Source organism: Passer montanus, unplaced genomic scaffold (genome assembly GCF_014805655.1).
Source record: "Passer montanus isolate IOZ18808 unplaced genomic scaffold, ASM1480565v1 scaffold63, whole genome shotgun sequence".
In the NCBI taxonomy this organism is placed as follows: domain Eukaryota; kingdom Metazoa; phylum Chordata; class Aves; order Passeriformes; family Passeridae; genus Passer; species Passer montanus.
In genome coordinates, this window is record NW_024371371.1 from 1,400,454 (window position 1) to 1,424,395 (window position 23,942).

Sequence of the window (23,942 nt, forward strand, 5' to 3'; positions counted from 1 at the left end):
AGGAACAACAATTACATCTGAGCATCTTAAGAACACAGAGAGCTGTTTCATGGATTAAAAGGCAAATCTCCCAAAACATGCAGAAATAGTTAGGCACTTGACAGTTTGTCTGCAGACCACCTAGTCTGGGTAATTTTGAGGAGACAATTGTTTCAGTAAGGACAACTGTGGGTTTGAACATTTCTCTGAGGCTTGTTTCTAATCTATAGCATTTGCAGCAAATCAGTTTGGATTTTTTAAGTGTTTTAAGACAGTGCTGCTTTGTAACATCTGTTAGGATACCACCCATGTATTAATAAGCTTTTTCAGAGCTGTGGGGATGTAGAAGATCTCCAGAATATGTTTCCAGTTGCCAAATTCTGAATTATGGAAATCATTATCAAAGTGGGGAGTTGTGAGTTCATTAAGAGTTGAATTTTCAGTGGAAGTCAAAGGGGATTCAGGCTTGTAGTAATCTGAAGCTCATTTTTGTTAATTCCCCATCAGTAGGTAAAAGTTTCAGAAGATCATAAGTACTATGCACCTGGCTCATTGCTAAAACCTTTTTGTGTTAAATGAGATCTGTAAAATTCCCAGTTCAGTAAAATATTGAAGTACATACTGAAGTCAATCCTGTTAAACCCAGCAATTAATTCATAGCCAGTGAGTTTTGAGCACACACCTAAAGCTAAAACATGCCCTTACCTTCCTTATGAGAGAAGGGCTTCATTCTTTAAAGTTTTCATGTGATTCAAGAGCAGAGCTGTGGCCTGCATTCTTTTATCTGGACATGTTTGGTCTGCTCCAAATGCTGTTCCAGCCTCTCAGGAATACTGTCCATCCTCCCAGCAGAGGTGTTATGATCTGGTTCTGCATCAAAGTGCTCCAGAAGTCGGGAAACCACATCAGTGCTTTGTTTGGCATAGATGCTGAAACAAGAAAGCCACAAAGCTGGGCCTAAGAAGAAATGGGAGGGCTTTAATGATGTTCTTGAGCATCCCATGAGCAGGCTTGTTCCAGTCACTGAAATGCTGAACTGGAAGGCAATAACAGAGGTGCCACAAGAATTGTAACCAGTGGCAGGAGGCCCATCCATTTGCCAATAAAATTAATGGCAAAAACTTCACTGATATGTAGTGACTTACAAATTCAGCCAGAAATGCAACTGCTGACCATCCCAGCAATACTCTGGATTCTTCCCCTGAGCATGGCTCAAAGGAACCCTCAGCTCTCAGATGGTGGTGCTGCCCTTCAAGTCTGTGTTTTAGTCTGTGTTAGAGCAGGAAAACAACTGAAAAGCTGTCGAAATTCAGCCTTCTCCTGAATTATTTGCTGTCCTGAATTTTAAAAATGAATGTTTCACTTTATCAGCGTTCCCTCAGATAAAAGCTGCCTTCAGCCTTCTTGCCTTTCATGTTCTGGGTGCTGCACTACGTCCCTGAGCCATTTTTGTTCCGTGGCAGCAAGGCTGCTCCTTCACTCTCCTTGTCTGCTTGCAGAGGTTTTGCCTCATTCTGTGGGAGCCAGCATGAAAACCTCTGCTTTTCAGTATTTTAATGTGTTATGAAGTACCATAAATGATAGAAATCTCACCTAAAGAGGGGGGAGTGAAGGATGAACCATAAAGTCAGCTTCTTAATCTTCTAATCTGATTTTATTACAGCTGTAATGGGGGCAATTTCAGTTAAAAGGCTCTTGTCAGACAACAGTTACTGTAGGTTACAGCTGCATAGGAAACAGTCTTGTAAAAGCAAATCAGGAATTGCTCTGAAAAAGTGATCATTTGCTCAAAGTTCTCTTCCACTTAAAATGACCAGAATTTAGTCTAATGAGCAATAAAGAGAATGAATTCACAAATGTTGCTACTCTATTAATAGATGTTTTTGAAAAGAGCAAAAAAACTTTTCGGGGGGGCGGGGAGGGGTGTCTATGGGAATTAATTTCATTAGCCACATTTCAGAACCAGACAACTTTTAGGAGGAAATTCTCCTATTACCCTTCAAACCCTAAAATCTGGGTTGAACTGATGTTTTGTACTGAATCTCCAGGATATATCTCTGTATAGCACAGCCAAAAATCATCTTAGGTCTTGTCTCATCTCCTGCTGTATTGTTTCAAACCCTAAAATCTGAGTTGAACTGATGTTTTTGATGTTTTGTACTGAATCTCCAGGATACATCTTTGTATAGCACAGCCAAAAATCATCTTAGGTCTTGTCTCATCTCCTGCTGTATTGCAGATGTCTCTGGCAGTGGGATTTTATTACTGGTCATACCTTAAGCATTTGTATCATTTTAATATGACCACTTGAGCACTCAAAGAAGTATAACTCATTGTATTTTTTGCAATTAGCTACCTTCTTTCCCTGTTTTGTAAAGAAGAAAGAAAACCTGGAATGATTCAAGGTCATGGAGGATTTGTCCCTGCTTTCTGTAGCACTCTGAAAATACTTATTTGGATTTCTTTGGCTAGGGATTGTAGAGGAGCTAAAAAGTTGGGCATCTGCTGCAGCCTGCACTGGAATGCAGAAAGAGCTGAGTGCTGATGTCCCTAAGAAGCTTTGGAACCCTGAACAGTGTGAAACTGTGTTAAATGTTGTTTTTGATACAGCCAGAGTGATATGAAGGATTGGCTTTACCTCTGAGCAGACAGAAATTGGGCTTGGTGAGAGATTTAAGTGCTGTTGATAATACACTGCCTGTCTTAAGGCACTCCTTGTAAAGGGACATGCATAGATTTTAGTTTAGTGCCCACAAGCTTTAGGAAATGATTTCTGAATGTCACATTCAGCAAGCTCTTTTTGCAGTGCTGGGGCTCAAATTACCAGCCATTGTTGTAGTCCAATTGTCTGAACAATTGAATGTGCTTTAAAATAACTTTAAAAAAAATATAAATATAATTTTCTGACATTTGGGCTTAAATAAGAGCTCTCTTGCATGACAAGTTTCATTCTGAAGTGAATTTTTACTGCCGAGTTATAAACCCCTGGAGTAGCAGTTTCTAATAAAAATGCTGCCAGCCCCATAATGATAACAGCACAGTAGTGCTGCTGTAATAAAGAGAAAAAGGGAATCATCAGACTTGCTGCTTAAATTATTTTTTTTTTATACAGTAGGCCTTTGAGAGAGGATCCAATGCTGATGATATTCATGGAGTACTACTAAGAGCTATAAAACTGTTGACAAATATACTGTCCTTCTACAGAATACCAAAAAATGAGATATTTTTCATTTGGCAGTTCGAGAGTTGCTGGTGACAAAGGAGCCAGTGAACATTAAGTCTTGAAATTATTTATTATGAACACCACATCTCACAAAAAAAAGAAAGAAAAAGAAAAAAAAGCAGAAGCACTATTAGAAAGCATCTGAGTGGAAAAACTGATTATTTTGTTATTCAGTGCCTGCGTTGCAGGACATTTTTTATGTTAGTTATCTGTAGCACTGCACAGTGTTCAGAGAAACTGCTTTTTCTGTGTTGAAAAGTTGTTTATAGGGCACAATGCTTATCTGATGGAAATGAATCAAAATGGTGTTTGTTAGGCTTAGGCAGATATGGTGAGGTTATTTTGATCCCCTCAGGGTTTCTGGGTTTAGCACTGCCTGGATGGGGAAGGCAGCAGGGGAGAGGCAGGTCCCAGGGAAGGCAGGGAGGGATGGAGAGCCCCAGTGCTGCCAAGCCCCAGCACAGATCAGCAGTTCTCCAGTGGGGCTGGGAAGGTGCAGGTTGTGGTGATTGGGGTGGGGCTGAGCCTCATCCCCAGTGGGCACAGCTGTGAGCAGCACTGACAGCAATGAGCCATGGAGTGCCCAGGGGCACTGAGCAACCTCCAAAGGGAGCAGGGGGCACACAGGGGCAGGGCATCAGCATGAGGGGATAAAAGCCTGGGATAAAGTAAAACAAGGGCAGCTCCTTGCAGCCCTCTGAAGTGGTGAGGTGTTGCTCTGTGTGGGTAAATGCTTAAAGCCTTCTGGAATTGTATGGTGACATCCTTTGTGTTGTGATTGTTTGAACTGTGACATTCCAAGAGTATCAGAATTGGTGGAAAACACTGCAGGTAAGCTTAGGGTTTCAGTACAATTGCATGTAAAACTCTCCCTTGACCTCACAGTTAACTTCTTAACATGTTATGGAATTTTTCCAGCTCAAACTGAGAAACCCCAGCACGATGCCATGAATCCATTTATTTGGGATGGAATCTGAGGGAGGTGATTGTTGGTACCATTCATTCTGTCTTCAGAGAAACCTTCCATAGCCTGAATTCTGTAGATTTCCACTGAGTTTACATGGCTAACAGAGCAGGTCTGGGGCTGACCCTTTCACATGTGGAAACACGGTGAAATTTTTGGGTGTTGACCTGTCAGGTCTGGGTCATTGACACCACAGGGAGCAATATCTCTGCAAGCAGGATAATACACAGCCTTGCAGTTGCATTTCTATGGCTGGTGGGAAGCATCTATTGGAATAAATCACACAGGACTCCATTTTCTTCATGGTTGAAAAAGCCCATTCTTTATTCACATAACTTGTGTTTATACGGTTTTACAGACCTCATGTGTGACTCCAATTGGTCAGTAGCTTTCTTTCCAATTACTCTATTGTTTAGTAAAAGGTGTTTTACTTGTTCACTAAATCTCTCTACTCTTCAATTGTTTACATGTTTTCTTCACTGTTCTCATGGGATAGATTTCATGTTTATGCTAGTTGTTTTTCACCCAGGAATAGACTGTTGTGTTAATGAACTGCTCACACCAGGACTGTTCTCACATGGGCACTTGCAAACTGCTAGCTTGACAAGGCCAGCCATCCATTTAACAGAGCAGGCCTGATTTTAGGAGACATTTCTTTATAATTTTTCTACCTTACTGCACAGTCATGCACTCCAAACTGCCTGCCCAGTGCCTGCAAGCCCTCCAGCTCTGCCTTTGGAGGAGTTGGATGTTGGTGCCAGTGGCTGCTGGGGTCTGCAGCCCTGGGTGCCCCCCTCTCTTCTGCAGGGCTGGGTGTCTGCTTTTCCAAGGGGGAATCAGAGGGTTTGGTGAAGATTTGGGTGGTGCTGTGGGCACAGAGCTCCAGAGGAAGGCAGCTGGTGGGGTGTGGGTGTGAGGAGTCCCAGGGTTGTTCAGGGACACACAGGAGCAGTAGAAGGCACTGCAGTCACACCCTGGAGGGAAGCTCCTGACTGTGGAGCTCTTTTTGCTCCCTTCAAAGTGAGCTACAGCCTCAGATTTTGTTTGGTGCCAGGCTTCCCAAAGCCCATCACAGACAGTGCACAGGCTTGCTCAGATCTTGTTTGGGAAATGGATAGAAGGTACTACAGTGGTTTAACTGCTGAAATGACATCCTATGCACTGGCTTGGGAAGCAAACCTGCTCTTTCTAGAGATGTAGCTGCTCAGTGCTGATACAAATATGGCAAACTTTGTCTGAAATCAGGGCATAGCATCTTTTTGGGTGCTTATTTTTGAATGCTTCAAAATTAACCTGACATAACACTTGTACATTTTGGGTTTGGTTTTTTTTGTTTCATTTTGCCATTTGTTGTGGGTACCTGAACAGAACTGCATAACCAGCCCTGTTCTTTCTGTCTGCCTAGGCAGATCTGCATGTCTGAGCCACACAGAATCTGGATGTCTTGCAAGCATTTGAAGTCAAAATTTGTTGTTTTATCTAGCTGCTTCTGTCTTAAAAGATTATTGGCATTATTGAGTGTTTTTTCTTTAGGTATTTCCTGTATGCAACACTGTCCAAGGAATGCATTCAGGATTGTACAGCCACAGTTTCTTGTAAGTTTCCAGAATCATACACTTGTTTCAAGGTCCTGCTTTCTATGATAATGCCCAGTCTGTTTTCAGGTTCTCTGTCTGCAGGGTACCAGAAGTACTCTGAGCAATTCTGATTTAAAAAAATATTGAACCAAGTGCTCAGTGCTTGTGAAGATTGGCTGGATATTGGTTTCCAGCCAGGCCAGTAGCTGAAAGGCTTTATTAATGTTCAGAGTAGGTGGTTTCCTGCAATAAAAGTAAAGAGCAGGTTTCTTAATGGGCAAAATAAACCTTATTTTAATTACAGCGGCTTTGGCTGCCAACATGCTTTAAGTATAATTATTTTTAGTTTAAATATTCTCCCTAGGTATGCCAGGTCCATTTCCTTCTCTGTCTTATTCCATTGCCTGACTTAGATCTAATACACCACAGGACTTGTGGGAGTGTTGTTGGTTACAAAATGAGTGAGTTGTGAGAAGAGAGCCCAGGGCTGTGAAACGTAAGGGCAGGGCTGAGCAGAGGTGTTGGCTGAGGGGGGACACCTGATCTGGACCTTAAATACAGAGGAGCAGTGTATCCAGGTGTACTGGAGCAGAGACTGTGGAGGCTGAGCCTTTTTGTACGTGACAGACATCTGAATTTAAGTATTTATATCTTTATTTGATGTATTAGCTCTGGCTAATTTCCTAGGGAAGGGAAAAAAAACCAAGGCTTTGGAATTCAAGGTAAAATCTTTGACAAAGGTGTCCTGAGAACTATTTTCTAATACTGGAAAAGGGGGACACTTCACAGAGTTACCTGCAAGACCATTATATATTTACATAAAGTGTAGTGGTTTGGGTGGAGGTTTTATGTTGGAATTTTTCTTATAGCACAGGCTCGTTTGGCAATTAGCAACTCCACTAACAACTCTACCAATGGGTTTGGTATTAGTAATGAGTCTAAAGGGATAGAGGAGTCTTGTTGTGTCTTGGTCTTCTCTAAGGATTGCTGAAATACCTTTCTGTTGGAATGCCCCTGAGCTTTGTTTCCTCTCTGGCTCAGCTGGCAGACTTACACATGTGGCAGCACAACGGGGAGCCTGAGATAGAACACCCATTTCTGGGCAGCTCATTCCATCCATCATCACCCTGGAACAAAGATACAAGGCCAGTGTAAAAACAATCATCAGCAATGCTTGCTCAGAGGATGGAAAAGGCACATATGGAGAAAAAGAAAAATCTGGTGAGATGCAACCTTGGGCTTTCTGAACCCCCATCTCCCCACATACCCTGTCCCCTCAAAGGTCTGGCCCAGCTGGGGCATGGGGCTTTCTGTATCACAGCACCAAACTCTGACTTCTGAACGCCTGAAAGTGTTCATCTTCTGTGGTGAAGGAGGAAGGCCTGAGGGTAGCTCAGCATCTCATCTAGGTTGCCTGACATCCTGATGTAGGAATCTGAGATAATTCACCTTAGCAACTGCTCCTCCTATAAAGTGCATTTTCAGCCCACTGGAAATTCTCATGCAGCAACTTTCATCTGAAGTTTATTAGTGTAGAACTATCTGTAGAAACTTGCACTTCAACTCATACCAAGTTCCAGAGGAAGGTTTCTCCATCTCATGCCTGGCTGGCAGCCAGACAGATGACAAGGGAACCTGCTTCCCTCTTCCCTGCTTCCCCTTTAGTGGCATGAGCACGCACAGGCTGTTCTGAGTGCAGGGAGATGCAATTTAACACAAACAACCATAGCTGCACTCCTGAAATCTTGAAATTCTCTTGCTTTATTTATAGCAATTACATAGGTGATGAAAAGGAGGAAAAAAATCAGTTTTTCATGAGAAGGTACCATTAGATGCATATGTGCACTCTGCTCAGCAGATTCCTGTCTCTGAAAGCGCTGCTACATGTGGAACTCTCTTATGCTGTTGCAGGACTTATATCTAATATACCACCAAAATTCATTCCAGGCCACCCTCAGAAGTAGTGGTATGCACAGTATTTCAATTTAATAACACACAAATGGCCTCCAAGAAGTGAGAAACCAACTAATTAAAAGCAAAAGTAGATGCTCACCATGTGTTTACAATTGAGGATGTAAATGGGGAAGAATATTTCAGGGTCAAACTCTGATCAGTCATACAGAGCTTGGCTGTGTGAAAGCAGCAACTGTGCATCAGAGAGGGGATTGCCATTTGGGGGCTTGAGAGTTAATGTGGAAAATCAGGGGTAATTATAGGCCCATTTCTGAGGTTCTATTTTCCCTCTAGGTTTTAATCCTGCAGCTCTTTACTCGCCTGAGTAGAAGAAGGAGATGGTGTGTTGTGACTCAAACATCACAGAATTCACAGAATCAATGGTTTGGAAGAGACCTTCAAGATCATTGAGTCCAACCCAGCCCCAACATCTCAACTAAACCCTGGCACCCAGTGCCACATCCAGGCTTTGATAACCACATCCAGGGATGGTGCCTCCACCACCCCCCTGGGCAGCCATTCCAGAACTTTATCACTTTTTCCATGAAAAACTTTTTCCTAACATCCAACTTATGTTTCCCTTGAGGCAGCTTGAGATTTGAGTCAAATAACTCTTTCTTTGGACCTGCCTGATGTGCATGAGCAGGACTTTGAACCCTTGAGCCAAGTTCAGTTCCCTGGATGTTTCCCACTTCCCAAACTGCTAATAAAGTGCAGGAAGGAGCCATGTCCATTTTCCTGACCTTCTGTGCCTGTTGTCCAACATGCAGTGTAGATCTCCAGTTCTAGCAGTACATGGCTATCCAAGTGGTATTTCCAGCAGTATCAGTTTTTCTGGAACAGGACTTTTAGGGGAATGTGACAACTCCAGCTCTGGGTTTTTCTGCCAGTCTGATTTTTCACAGGAAGCTTAAGCCAAAGTTAAAGTCGTCTTATCCTACTTGCTGGGAGGAAGGTTATAACCTGCACTCAGTGATTTTTTTTTTGTTACCATTAATTTCACATTTATTTCATTGAATTTCATCTGTCAATTTTTAGCCCTCTCAAGTCTGTTCTGAAATGTTAATGTTATTCCACAGTTGTGCAAGATGATGTTTTATTTACCACCTGGTGCAGCTTAGTATGAGCAAACTGTGTTGTTCACATTCCTTTGTAGAACTTTATAAAAGTTCTGAAGGACCTGGACATGTCAGTCTCAGTCCTTTTGGAGAACTCCTGATGATGTTCCTTCTGCAGAAAATAACTGGGTCTGCTCAGTTTTCTGTCTCTTTGGCAATTATTACCCATGTGAGACCCTTGATTCTGATTATATGGCTTAATTTCCTTAAAAGCTGCTGCTAGGTGGACCTTGCTGAGTGCTTTTGGAAATTCCAAGTGTACTCTAGAAACTTGATTTCACTTTTCTTCTTGGTCTCTTCAGGGAATTACAATAGGACTGTGAAGCTTGACTGCCCTATATGAAGCCTGTTTGTTTTTTCCCCAAATGCTACACTTGTTTGTATGTCTCAGAATTATTTCTTTATTCTGTATCTATTTGCCTTGGGAAGTCATTGGGTTTACTAGTCCCTAGTTTCCTTGATTTTTCCAGGAATCATATCTCCACTTCCAGCACCAGGGTGATTTTGGTTAAGAGGCTGCATATCACAACTGAGAGTCAGAAACCTTTCATTCTTAGTTCTTTCAGAACTCTTGCCTTGAATCATCTTCTCCAGTAATTTTTTGGCTTTGCCTTCATCTGCCTTTATAATATCTGTTACTCACAATTCAATCTTGGAACAATCCTGAGCCTAAAACCTAGTCCTGGCCTTGGAAGCTGACAGTCATCCCAGTGAGCTGCCCCCCTCTGACCTACACCCGCTCCAAGCAAATGCTGCATTGAATAAATTAAATATGTGCACCCTCTCTGCAGGTATGAGAGGGGCAGGTGTAGGACCTCCCCTCATGTGAGCAGATGCTCAGAATAAACAGCTCAGCCTTTGATAATCCATTAGTTTTAACCTGTGGCAGCCAAGATCATGTTTGAAGCCATAATTTCAAGTGAGTGAAAACCTCGTCAAAATCAAATCACTTCACGGAGCAGGTAGAGACTTAATTTACATCTCTGATGCTTTCATAACAGGATATTCCATTGGGACAAGAAGATATTGAGTCTCATTGAATTTTTCATGTGCGGACAGTGTTTAAATAATTGATAAATCCTATCCTTTGTTGTAGACTTACTATTTTTTCCATGTTTTTGTATCTTCCATTGAAGGAAGAAACATTAATCAGAAGTTTAAAGTTTAAGTTATCTCTTCCTAAAGGCTCAAGGGAAATGAAAACAGACTGATCATTTCTTAGCAGCTGAGGAAGAATTCCCTAAACGCTGTGACATGACAAATTACTGGCTCTCTGCCATATGGGCAAGGAGAACATTCCTGGATAGGGATCACCAGTGCACGAAAGAGAAGGATGACATATTCCTCCTTTATAATTATCCAAAAAAGCAGGTGGGGAGGCACAATTATGCCATGCCCATAAAAAAATTGCACAGGACAAACTGAATCCTGAAAGTTCTGTTACCAGTACCAAAGGAAGAAGCAAGATGAGAAGTTATCTGTAATCTAATGAAAGGGGTGGAAGGGAAAGTACTAAATAAACATGTGGAGGAGATGTGTTGAACTTATCCCACTAAAACATGCATCTTTTAGAGAGTTTTTGGTAAGCATTTTTCTTTGAACATAGAGCTCTTCATCCTTTCTACTTACTTCCTAACACGGGAGAAGTAACTCTACCTACTGAGATGAGGGTTTTTGTCATTCCCCTGCTCTCAGTTGTTCAAGGACGACACCAGGTTAAAGTGTGAAGGGACATAACCAAAACTTGTGCCATCAAAACACAAGATTGGGATTTTGACTACCTAACTCTTGGGGTTTTAACTGCTGTGATAGGAAGTGATTTAGCTTCCCCAGGTACAAAGAGCAGCTTTGCTGAGGTGCATGCAGGGCAGGAGGTGCTGTGTCAGCAGAGCATGAATTAGGAGGCAAAATGGTCCTTATGCTCCTCTGCATAGAGAATGGGAGATGAAAAATACCTCTACAAAGGTGCTAAAGAGGAGTATGGGATCCCTTCCTGCATTTCATCCATTAGTACTTATGTCAGCACTTCACAGCATGAAAATAAATCACCTTGACAGGAGACAAATGGTGCTGTACTAAACCCCCTGCCCATGGGGAGAGCCAGGAGCTCTGTTGGCTTCCCTGACCCACTTCAAGTAGAAGAATTCCTCGGTTGTTCAAAACAGTCTAGAGGAAACAGAATTTGAATCCAATGTTGCATAAATTGTCAAATGTATTGATTTATTTTTCCCTTAGTTTGGGACTTTGATGGGACATGGAGCAGGGCTCAGGACCTCTTGAGGAGTTCAGGGCCCTTGCTGTGGATGGTTGTGTGTGGTGAGGCCCTACCTAGTCTGGAAGATAAAAAGCAGGAATTGTGCAGGGAGGCTGTGGTGACCCATGGCACCTTTTGTCTGTTGTGTTGTACCAGTGAAGAGATGCTGCTCCAGGGGTGTTCCTCCTGTGAGAAACCAGCCTCTTTGCTATTAAAAACCACCAGTCACAGTGGCACTTTTAGACAGACACTGGCTCACTCTAGAGAAGGGTATGCAGAGGTATTGCAATGTTTCCTCCAGGAAACACTCAGGCTGGTTAGGCAGAAATCAGATTTTGAAGCTGTGCCTGACCCGAATCACTCTGGTGCAGTTATTCCCATATGGCTTCTGTGTTCCAGGGGTTTGGATGATTTCATTCACGCAGGAGAAAACTGGTGTTTGCAACTGCTGCACAGCTTTTGAAATATCCAAGAACAATCTCCTTTAGTTCTACAGATTTATGGGCCCCTTGTTTGAATGGCCAATCCTGCATTCTGCACACCTTGAAGAAATTGATTCCTCTTCCCCATCAAGTCTGTTTACTTTGGGCTGTTGTGTGCAGTATTCTTAAGTGTTTGTGGCAGTGGAGAGGAAAAAAGATAATATCAGACTGAAGGTTGGGAGTAATGATGTTCTTGCAAAAATTAGCCCAAATTATCTTCCAAGCTCTATCTATGTGACTGCTGTGTTGAGCTATGTCCCTTTGAATGGACAGTGAAAGTTTGGCAATTATATTTTAAGCAAAATTAAAAGATAAAGAGTTGTATAACATTAAACTTGTGAATTGTCTATGATAATTCCTGCAGTTAAAGATATTGGGTTTGCTCTTAGGAAAACCTATATATATTTCTTGTATTTGTTTTTGGTATCCTGTGTATGATGTTCCTACAAGGTGTAGGAATAGGCAAAATTTAAGGCTTTGTGGCTGGGACAAAGGCACATTTTTGGCAGAGTCCCCAGCAAGGCCCAGCTATGATCTGGACAAAGACATGCACTGTATCTCCAGCTGTTGCCATCTACAAAAAATAAGGAAGATTACACATCCTGCAGTGTCTTGTCCTTCTCAGTCCCTTTCAGATCAAAAACTCTCTTTCTGTATGTGTAAGTGTGAAAACAGTGTGGACTGGGATGTGGTTAGATCTATTAGGCAGAGCTGAATCTAAATGCTGGTGTATTGTACTAAAAGGTGTTTGACAGATCTTTTCCTTCAAATGAAAGGAAGTATCCTGGTTATACTTAATCCAAGTGATTTTTTTTGGGTTTAGATTCTTATTTTATTAGCTTTGTTATTTGGGATCCATGTAAGTTAATGGCTCCATTTCTCTTCAGTATATTAAACCTCTGTAATTCCCTCTTGTAGTTGGTGTGCCAGGCACTCATCAGCCTCATGCACAGGCAGTCCCCAAGGTGTACTGTATTGCATGCCATTCTTCTTGCTTGACACTTGCTCTCATCAGCATTTAAAACTCTGATATGATGGTAATTAAACCCTGGATACTCTCCAGCTTTTTTAGTGGCTTAATCATACTTTGTGCTTTTGATGAAACTTAGTGTTGAATACCAACAGCCCTGCTGATTGCTCACAAGCTGTAAAGACAAGGGCAAGCCATTCTAAGCCATTCCCACCTTATAGCATTTTCCATCTTCCCCTGCATTGTGAAGAAATTGCATCTCAATCCTCTGAGTGTTGAGTTTTCCTTTGGCCATCATTCTGCTGCACGCTGAGCTGAATAGAAAAGCTCAGGGGGCTCTGTTATCTAAACATCTCAAATGAGACAATTTGAAGCTGCATGAATCTGGAGTTACAGTGCACTTCCCTCTAGTTGCCTATGAATAGCCTTTCTGCCAGCAGGGAATTTGATTCTATCTCAAATGATTTTATTCATGTGCTTAATAATGTTGGACAGTTTGAAAACATGGACTTTTCAGTCCTGCCAATAGATAGTGTTTCTTTGTTAGGTTTCATTGGACACTAACAACAGAGGGCAGAAAGCAAAGATGCCTCCCCTGCAAATCTCACATTTTGGGGCAGATCCAGCCTTGCCATGAGAAGATATCATCTCCTCAGACATCTCAGAGTTTGGAGGTTCATTATACACAGTGTGAGATGTGTAGGAGACTGATATAATGCCTCCCACTCTTCTTTCAGTGCTTTGTAAAGAGTAGTCTTTCCTTTGAAAGTTATATAATGAGCCAAAATAGCAAACAGCAAGTCAGCAGTGCCAGCACAGAGCGTGACAGTGCAAGTATAAGCAATTTGGGGTGAGCTGCATTGCAGATGAATCAGCCTTTTCTTTTTTTGCTCTGCAAGGCTTTTGCAGAGTGAAATGCTTCTCTGGGGTCAGAAGGAGTGGAAGAGCCTAATACTTTTCTTTTTGGGTACTTCATTAATATTCATCCTGAGTAAAAATCACAAAATCCAGGCTATCTAGAGCAGCTAGGTGAGGGAGGTCAAATCCACCAGGAATACCAAAAACTTTACTCTAAACATAACACCACTATGAGAGGCTTTTGCCAGGGTGGCACTGAGCTTCAAACCAAGGCAGTATTAATAGTGCTGTGGCTTTCCCTGTGGTCAGTTAAGTTCAGCCCTGTATCTGCAGCTCTTTTAAGGTTCTTTGTGTGTGTGATGTGCCCTCAGTTCTCTCCTCGAACTCAGCAACATTCATTAGTGTTTCTGTTCTCTTGCTAAATGGGCTGTCTCATCTCTCTGTGTGCCCCATTCATCAGAGTAACTAATTCAACAGTGTAACTGTTTTGCATAGTGTAGATTCTTCCTTTCAAAGTTAAACAAAATTCCAAGTGAATTTTTTTTTTAAGTGGGAAAGCTCTGAAAAGGGTCAGAGCTCACAGTTACACCCCCATCTTCTTTATAGTGTTGGTATCTCAACTGTGTATATCAAAAATAAAGACTTTCGGCTCTGGATGTTCAAATAATGTCATTTATTTTTAACAAAAAGTGTGAGGAAGGTTCTGTTCCCAGTTTAATATCCTTTTCCAGATGTGCCAGTCAGGTTGAGTTTAGAGGGCTCCCTCCCACCCATGACTCTGTCAGACTATAGAATGTTACAAATGCAGGACCAGAACATGTATTATTCTGTTAACAGCAAAAGAGGATGAAATACATTTTGTAAGAGAAAAAAAGTTTAATTATTATAATAATTGCTATATTTTAATATTAATTAATAATAATAATAATTATTAATAATATTGAGATTTAATAAGAGAAAAACCAGCTCCTCCTATGTCTAGCTGCTGCTAGAAAGGCATTGTCCCTTCAATCCTGACTCAGATAATGTGTCTTCTAACAGTAGATATTATCTCCTTGATGAGGCTGTAATTACTGTAGCCTCTCTTGACCCCAGAACCTAATAAAAAATGTCTGGGGAGAGACGTTTTCTGTCAGTTGCTCCACTTAAGATGAGAAATTGGTGAGTTAAGTATGACTTTGATGCAGTCCTATGTATTTATGAAGACTTTACAAAGGCCTGTGTCCCTGAACACAGCAGGACTCAAGAAAGCTCACTTAAAAGCTGTCCTCTTTGGCTTTTCCTCAGGCCATGTTGTTAGTGCTTGCTTGCTGTCCAAGGCTTTATCCCTTCTGGCTTTCCAGTGCACAGCTTTGCTTTCCTTCCTTTTTGATCATTTCACTGATCAATGCCTTGTCCTCTGAGTGTACATCCTGACATCCTCGAGAAGCTCTCCATGGAATAATTAGTTCTGTTTGCTAGGGGATTCTAACAGTTTCCTTGCTTTATTTTTGCCTCTCTTGTCTCTGGGCTATTATTGTAAATGCAGGGCCACCAACAAAGGAAGGAATGATGAGGAGGACTCCATCTTATCAGAAGACTAATTTATTAATTTATTATACTATATTATATTAAAGAATACTAAACTATATTAAAGAATACAGACAGGATACTTACAGAATGCTAAAAAGATAATAATGAAAACTTGTGACTCTCTCCAGAGTCCTGACACAGCTTGGCCCTGATTGGCCAAAGAGTGAAAACAACTCCCAGCAGAATCCAATGGAACAATCACCTGTGGGTGAACAATCTCCAAACACATTCCATGTGAGCCCAACACAGGAGAAGCAAATGAGATAAGAATTGTTTTTCTTTCTCTGAGGCCTCTCTCGCTGCCTTTCAGCTTCCCAGGAAAAAAACCCTGGGTGAGGGAATCATGTTTAGGGAATGTGAATGCCACAAGCTGTAGTGTTCATCAGCAGGTTTGTACCACCCAGAAGAGAGGTGGGTTTTCCCTGTGCTGGTGGCTGAGCCTCAGTGGTGCCCCTGGCATTTATATTCAGAGCAACAGGGACTTCCCTGTGCTCTTTGGTGTGGGCAGAGGGCACACAGATCACTGAGGGCACATAGGAGATTGGTTAGCTTTTGGGGAAAACTCCTTGCCCATATCAGTGGCAACTGGCAGAAAGCTAGCAATGTTTTATCTGAAAATGTGGAATGTGCAGAGCTGGCAGTTCTGAGTCAAGGCTTTGCCTCGCAGTCTGGCAGGTACATCCACCCAAGTCAAGGAGTTGCAGTGCCCAGATCACAAACCTTATGGTGAGGGAGACTTTGCCTGGTGGGTGAAAAAGTTTCTGGTTGTGGGGCTTCAACTGGCCCCTGGCACCTCAGGAAGGGGTGTAAATGAGGCTGGCTTGGGAGGGAGACTAGTTAGTGACCCTGAGTTCATTTGTGATGTGTGTTGGTGCAGTTTTGTTTCAGTCTGGGTCCCACAGCTTTTCTTCTGTAGCATTGGTCATCTTCTCATAATCCTGAGTATCCCTGAATATGGAATGCCTCTGAAGATCTTGCTCTGTGTGTATTTGCACTCAGATGGATCTGGGCAGCTACCAGACACTAAAGCAAGTGAAGCTCATGGTGCCTGCTGGCAGTAGATACCAGAAAGTTTGCATCAGAGATGGGATTAAACCCATCAAACAAGGTGTAGTCTTGGTGTCTTCACCCTGCATGTGTAAAACCTCTTTTCTCGTTGTCTCTTTGGATTCCTGGCACAGAAGTGCACTTGTGCAGGTCTGGGGGGCCATCAAACCTTCGGGGCAGCTCTGTCTCAGGTGGTCTCCCACAAAACTTGGGTGGAAAATTAAGAACATCCTTTGAACCACCCATAAATACCCACCAGAATAAAAGGGGCTTCTGTATTGTGCTTGACTTTGCCACAGACAGCAGTGCCATTTCCCATTGCCTTGCCCCTGTGAAGCACCAGAGTGTTGGAACAGGGATGAAATTACTGATAGAAGGCCCAAATATCCCTTGCAGCCACATGGCAATGGTGGGATGGGAGGCACAACAGGAGCACCAGGGTGCTGTGGCAGCCCAGATGTGATTTGAGGAGACTGAATTCAATCAGTGGAGTCAAGCATTTGAGCTCTTTATTCTGATAATCCATAGCTCTGATCACAAATGATGGTTCTGGCCATGCATTGTTGTTTTCACATATTGACTCTAGTGAAATATCTCTATGGCTGGAGATAAAAAGAAAACTCTGTGTTGCACAGTTAAATTATTGTCATTTCTGTTTAGTTTCAGGCATGTTGCTGAGCACATGATACATCCCAGATCTGAGATAAAAAAGAACAGTTTTTCTTTTCTAATGGAATAAGTTATTTTAGTATAAAGTACAAGCTAGGAATTGGTGTCTGTTTCTAGTTTAAAGATAAACAAGGTCCATTCAGTGAAATTTCACTGTGAGGCAGCTCCTGAAAAGCTGCAGAAATGGGAAAATCTGCAGATTCTCTTAATGTAAGTTGCTCTAGATGCTTTGGGAGTACAGAATCAGAAAGGACAAAAAACTATTTTGTGCAACAGATGTGCTGGTTCATTGCAAAATCATAAACAGATAAGAACAAGCAAAGATTTTCCAGTTAATGGTCTCAACTGAGAAGAGCTAATTGGGCCAATTAGCCTTTGTGATGTAGCTGCTTTATGAGTGATCTGAGCAGCCTGTGGTGGGTGATGATTTATGGCACTTGTGTGAGCAGAGCAAGCAAAGGCACAGGCTGCAGAGTTGTGCAGGAGAGAAGTCTGGTAGGGGAGCTCAACTGCAGCACAGAACTTTGCAAATCAGCAGTGTCACAGGCTGAGGGCTGTGCTCTGGGAAGGGGCTTGAGGAGTGTTGGGGGTCACTGGGAGGGTGCAGGGGGTACTCAAAGGCCTTTCAGAGGACGTGGGAGCCCAGTGACTCCATGGATGATTTTTTCTCTTCCCTGGTGGAAGCAGTGAGAGAGCAGCTGCATCCACTGTCCCTGATTTAACAGGGTTTGAGACATTGGCAGAGAGTAAATAGCATCCTGTAGCCAAATCCTGATGAATAAAGCCAGGTTTGAGAGAAGTCTTTCTCACAGAACACTGATCTAGGTTTGAGTGGCGCTGGGACAGGAACCTGTTTCAATTAATTCGAGTTGGAGATTAGTCTGATTTTCAGAGAGGTTGCTAATGATTTTTAGGTGAGGAAACTGTCCCTGAAAGGATTTCTGGTATTGAGAGAAGGGCAGAGACCATGAGGTCTAAATGTGCTGGGAAGTGGGAGAAAGCAGGAGGAAACACAAGCCCCTAAAATCAACAGTGTGAGAGGAAGCTTTCCAGAGACACAGGGTGGGGAGGAAGCCTCACCTTTAAGGGACTTGGTAATACTGAGTGGGATGTTGGTGCACTGATTATGGCTGCATGCTTTATGCTATTCCAGCCTTCCTGAAAATCTCCCTTATTCCCTTTTCCTGAAAGACTTGTCATTTTTCCTCACAGATGTTGTAGGCTGCAATTTAAGGGGTTGACGGTAGGAGGATGGATATAATTATAATGGATGTAATTATGGAAAAGATGATCACATAAAAGATTAAAGAGCAGAGTGTTATGAAAGATGGCTGAAAGCAGGCATTTCCTATGGTTCATGCTTGTGTCTGTGTTTCATGTGTTGCCACTTTATGAATGGCAGAGATGGGCAGAGTCTTGCTGCCCATAACTAGTGAAGTTAATAAGGGAGGTGGGTGGCTCAGAGCATGTGCATCTAATTAGAGAGGTGGCTGCAATGCACTTTTTGGACAGAGAAAGGGAAATATGGGCAGCACTGCTACTGCCCAGTGAATGGGTAATTATAACAATGGGAAGTATGAGAATCCTCTTCAGGAAGCAGTGAGAAAAATGTTGTTGAACCCTAAAGACTCTAGGTAGAATTATTCAGATGTGGGCAGATTGACTTTATGCTGGATTTCAGGAAATGCTCAAAGGTACAAGTAGGGAACAGTGAACTATCATTCCTATAATGACAAAAAGGTATCCTGGTCTAGATCGTTGAACAGGTTTTCTAGGAACATTTTCAGAGAAAAACTTGGGGTTTTTTTGTTTTGGTGATGTTTGTTGTTGGGGTTTTTTTTGGTGTTTTTTTTGTTTGTTTTTTTTTTTTTTTTCCCCTAGAATGAAAATTTAGTTGAGCAAAGCTTTGGCAGTTAAAGGGATTTCCAGAGACAAAGACCTGAGGAGGACATGAGCATCCTTGGTAAAGAAAATACAGACGACAACCTGCAAAGGGAGAAGGCAGCCCAAAGCAGTGCTTTTCTCTTTCTTCTGTAAGAGGAATTTTATACAAGACCTGATTAAAATGGTTTTAAAAAGCCTGAGTAGCCTTTGTGATGGGTGCAGGACAGGAGTCTTTCATATTGAAGCCTGGGTGCTCCTTGATATCCTGTCAGATTCCATCTTTCTGTTCATGGTTTAAATAGCCTAATTGCTGTAGTTTCATTCATGTCATTTAACTTCCTCTTACCACAAAGGAAGTCTAATTCAGCATTAACAGATTATTTAAAGACTGTTTTTATGTTTGTATCATATTGGCACTTTAAAGTGATTTCAGAGCTAAAACTTGAAAACTATCTGCAGGTTCCAGCTGAAACATGCAAGATAAATTACAACCCATTGATCTGAAATAGGAAGAAATAATGATAAATACAGCACAGAATGAACACTTTGTGTTGGATGGTGACTGTGCTTTTCCCTGGCACCTCTGTGCCCTCTTTACCTTTCTGTGTAAGGCCCGTTTGTTTGCCTGTGACATCAGGCTGGAGGGAGGCTCTGCCCTTCCCCAGGACAAGAACTGCTGTGGCCAGTGACTGCTGCTTTGATTCTTTGGCCTGAAGTGATTTATTTCCATGGCAGTGGTTCACTCAAGTTAGCATGAATATTTCCATGAGCTCTTTGCATATGTTTGTCTTGCTGTTTCACTGATGGGCACATCTGGCAGCCCTGCTGATGTTATGTTGCAAAGTGTAGAAGGAAAAAAGAAATGGGCAAGAGAACACAGGCATGCAAGTACTGTCCCTTCATCCTATTCATGAAAACATAAAATTCTAGATGTTCCCAACAGGACTGCAAGTATAACTGAAGAATCTGGTCTTGTCCTGTCCCCCTTTTGCACCATAACTTTGTACTCATTATTCCAGAGCACACACACCTGCAAGACCCATTCAGCTAAAATAGCTCCTGTGATTGTCTTTGGAGCAATGTCAAGAACCCAGGGGTTCTGCTAAAGAAAGTGAGTTCCATGTGTGAATCTGGAGTGAAAGCAGTGAATACAGCCTGGAAAATGCCTGTTCCTGCTCCCTGTGCCCTTAACACATGCAGATTTATTCTCCTCCCCACCACTGAGACAGACTAAGGCCTTTGTAACATCTGAAATGAAAAAGGATGTGAAAATATTCTGCAGAGGGGCTGAGATAAATCATTGCCATGCAGTAGTCTCCATCTCAAGTAAGTTTTGGAAGTACAGCTGTCTTTAAGGTCAGGATTATCCAAGGGTGGATTTTTTCTTATCACATCCAAAAGCATACAAAGGAGGAGGATGCTGATGACAGCTGATGGAGGAGGAAGGGTGTGGGATGCCTTTGACCATGCATGTGTGCTTTTGTTGTGTGTTCTTCTGGAGCCCTGGCTGCCCAGGAGGAGTCACTGAGTGATCCTGGCACCAAGGGGGACAAGAGGGCTCCAGGGGTGGAACATCTCTGGTCAGGTGTATTTTCACCTGAACAAAGTGGAAATCCAAAGGAGAATTTCAGGTTTTCTCCAAGCCAAGTGCAGGCTGTTACAAATACATATTATACAATTGGCTTTTTGCAACTATTAAAATAAATGCTATATGTGTAGTGTTAAAGTTACTTTGTTATAAAGATATAGGTTGGTTTTTTTAAAATATTCTGTGTTTAATTGAACTTAGACACAGTAGTGAAATAGCTGATATAAATATGCTTGTATTAAAATGCCTGCTTGGTTGGGATGACATCCAATGAACATAGGATGGGAGACCCCTGCTACTGCTATGCCAATTATCAGCACCCACCATCTGTAAAAAAAATGGACCAAAGCCCAAACTGGAGGTGGTAAGAATGGACTAAAACCACAGCCAGGAAATGTGCATGCTCTAAAAAGGTAGAACAGAGGAGGAGCCATGCTAAACAGTTCTTGGAACATGTAGACTAGTATGGGGAAAAGTTTAAATATGCATAATTGTTTATGAATATGCAATAGGACAGGTATTTAAAGGGAGTCTGAAATAGCAGGTGTGCTCTTGGCTGAATGCTGAATGCCAAGCACCTTGGTACATCTTTGCTTTGTCTTTTTTAGTTATTGTCCTTTATTATACTTAAATTTTTACAGGAGAGCAAACCTCGTTTTTCACAAGTCCACAAAATCTTTGTGAAGAGGGTTGGAGTACTCCTGAGGGGAGGTATGAGGATGGAAGTGAGTCCAAGAGCAATGTAGCACTGGAGCTGAGGGAGCTGCCTCACTTTGCTGCTCACAGGGCACATGGAGCTGAGCTGACACCAGCAAACCCCCTTCAGCTCAGCAGGGAGTGTCTGAACAACAGAAACAGAGCCACAGACATCCAGGTGCAACAATGGCATTTGAAAATATTTCAGAGTTCCTGATGTGTCAACCTGTAGGCTGGATGCAGTTCTCTCTGTGCTAAAGAGCTTGGAAGGAAGGAAGGTATGTTGTTTGGGATCCCTGGGATTGCTGTGGGATTGCATGAATATTGAATGCAGGGTGCCCCTGACGTAGGGAGTGATTGGCATCTGACTCCACTGATTCAGAATGCTGAACAATTGCTTTATTAAACTATATTATATGACATTATACTGTACTATATTAAAGAGATACTGTACTAATCAAAAGATACATACTAAAGGGATACCAAAGAATACCATACAAAAAAATACTAAAGAACAACCCATGACTGTCTGAGACAGCCAGGACACAGCTTTGACCCAACAGGCCAAGGAAACAAAACAATCCTCAGCAGAATCCAATTGACAAATCACTTCAGGTAAACAATCTCCATAGCACATTCAACATGTGCAAAAACAACAGGAGCAGCAAGTAGAGATAAGAATTGTTTTCTCTTCTCTCTGTGCTTCTCCAGGAAACTCTCTCTGTTCAGAGAATGTGAATGCCACACATGAGCACTGTGGAGCTGTGGTGATCCTTGGGCACTCTATCCCTGGGGCTCAGGGCAGAGGAAATAAAGCAAATGGAGCTTTTGTCCCTGGAGCAAACAGAATTAGTGACAATGCTCCAAACTCTTGGGCTTGCTGAACAATCCTGGTGTTTGGCTCCTCTGCTGTGCTTTGCTTGTAAGGGCAAGGCAGTGTGAAAGCACAGGCTGTACCTGAGGGATGGGGCTGTATTTTATTCCTCTTTCCTGTGAATGATTTTCTATATGAGATTTGCCTCTGAGGGACAGTTCCTACAGTAAAGTTTTCTGCTGGCTTTCTGCCCATGTTCGACTTTTACACATGCAATTTTACACCTACAAAGCACAAACAACTGAATAATACTTTTTTCAGTTCTTTTCAGGCACAGTCTTATGACATGAATTTGCAGAAGTGTTTTCCTAGGGAGGTTTTAGGTAGATTACTGTTTTCTATAAATTAATATTTTTCGGCAGATGTGGGCTTAAATTGCTTTTCCTGAGGATTATGAATCTTGTAAATTGTTTCAGTGATGCTTTTAGGAAAATAAATAGATAAAACAGAAATAAGAATTGTTTGTGCCAAGGCCTGATAGATGTTTTCTTGTTTCTGGGAACACATAGGCAACTGGCTGATGTTTTCTTCCTTTTTTTTTGTTTTATTTTTTTTTTCCTTTTTCCAAAGCTCTTGAGAGGTAGCCCAGCACATAATAAGAGGTTGAAATTTATTTGTTGTGTGAAGAGCTTAAATACAAATACTGTAATTAAAATTGGTGATCTACCTGGAAAGCTGAAATGGAGCTGTATGTTATTACTGAGGTTTGGTACCTCAGTGCAGTGTTTCAGCAGTGACACTCCAGCCCATCCAGGGCAATTCTAAGAATGAGCAGCACCCTCACCTTGGGCTTTGGGTTGTCTTGACAGGATGGCTAAAGGGGACCATGGGGTTTAGGTTGCTGTCTGCCCTGCTGTTTCAAAATGGGTTGGAAATATGGCCATTTAAAGCATTTGAGAATGCAGGCACTGCTCTAAGAGTGCCAGTGTCCAGTCCCCAGTGAGCCAATTCCCACTGGAAGCTTGTGTAGCCCAGTGGTGTATGTCCAAAATCACTTTCAGGAGTCTTGTTCAAAGGCTTTTTTTTATCAGTCTGCCCCTTGTGTGGTGTCTGTGGTTACTCCAGAGGTGTGACTGGATGAGAATTTACCTTGCAGCATTTCCTTGGCCCTGGAGCCTTACTGGGAATGCATGAATTGTGCTGTAGGAAATACAACAGAATTGTTGTCCTCAGCTGGCAGCTGCAGAGCTCAGGCCAAAATCTCTCAGTGTCAAAGGATTTAGGTGGCACATCAAACGGGTGTTTGCTCTTTAATATTATTTGGTGGGAGTTTTTTTGCAAGTACTTGAAAGAACTCTCCTGCATGAGCTGAAACACTGCTAAATGTTTTTGCTTTTTAGGAAGTTTTCAGCCTCACAGCTGGTATGGAGCTGGCTAACAACTAACTTCAGCAGAAGGGGCCTGAAACCTTCCCAATGATCACAGGGACAGGCAGAGCAGCAGTTGATCTGATGAGGTGATTAAAAATCAAGCATCCATGACAAATAGCCCTTCAGAGTAAGTTAGATTTTGTGGGAGCAACTTGAGCTGACCCTGAGGTGGAATAATTATGCTGAAATGACATGAATTGCCCAGCAAACTTACATATATTTTAGTTTCTTGCCCTTCTGATCATAATTAAGTGACTCTACCAGATCAGAAGCTGTTTTAACTCATTTGGAAATAAAATTACTGTGCCTACTGTGCTGTGTAAAGTTTAGGAAAACCTTAATGAAACAAATTCTGTCAGGGGAGGCTGCTTTACTCTCCCAAAGTACTTAGTTTAAATCAAATGGCTATGGATTTCTAACTTAAATTTATTCCATGTATTGTGTGCAATCTCTTTGTGGGTAACCATTGATTCAAATACCACTGAATATTGTAGTGCTGAGAATTCAGTTTTTCTTATCTGAGATCTCTCCCCTCATACAGGTCCCTGCCACCAGAGCTCACCTCAACAACCTTTTATTTTCATTTACCCTCCAAAGCATTAAACCTCATTACATTGGAGTGTATGTACTCATTCAGGGTATGTCAGTGAAATTTTGTTCAGTTTATTACAGGACTTCAGGAACTGAGCTGTTTACCTGGGAGACTTGAGCATTCAACCCAAGAAAACTGCTCATGTGCTTTGGTTTTGCACAATTGCTGTCACCTGATCTGAACTGAGAACTCAAATGCAAACTGACTATATTAGAAACTGAACAACAATTAAGTCTTTTTTCTGAAAAAGATGTTTTGATGGAAAATTGAAT

General features: G+C 42.0%; 1 long non-coding RNA gene across 1 annotated transcript; it reads left to right on the forward strand.

Annotated features, from left to right (window-relative positions):
* Nucleotides 1–3,896: 3,896 nt before the first annotated feature.
* LOC120511226 lies at nt 3,897–23,165 on the forward strand. Its single transcript, XR_005629686.1, has 3 exons — nt 3,897–4,033; nt 20,780–21,112; nt 23,049–23,165. It is a non-coding gene; the product is annotated as an uncharacterized LOC120511226 (long non-coding RNA).
* Nucleotides 23,166–23,942: the final 777 nt, after the last annotated feature.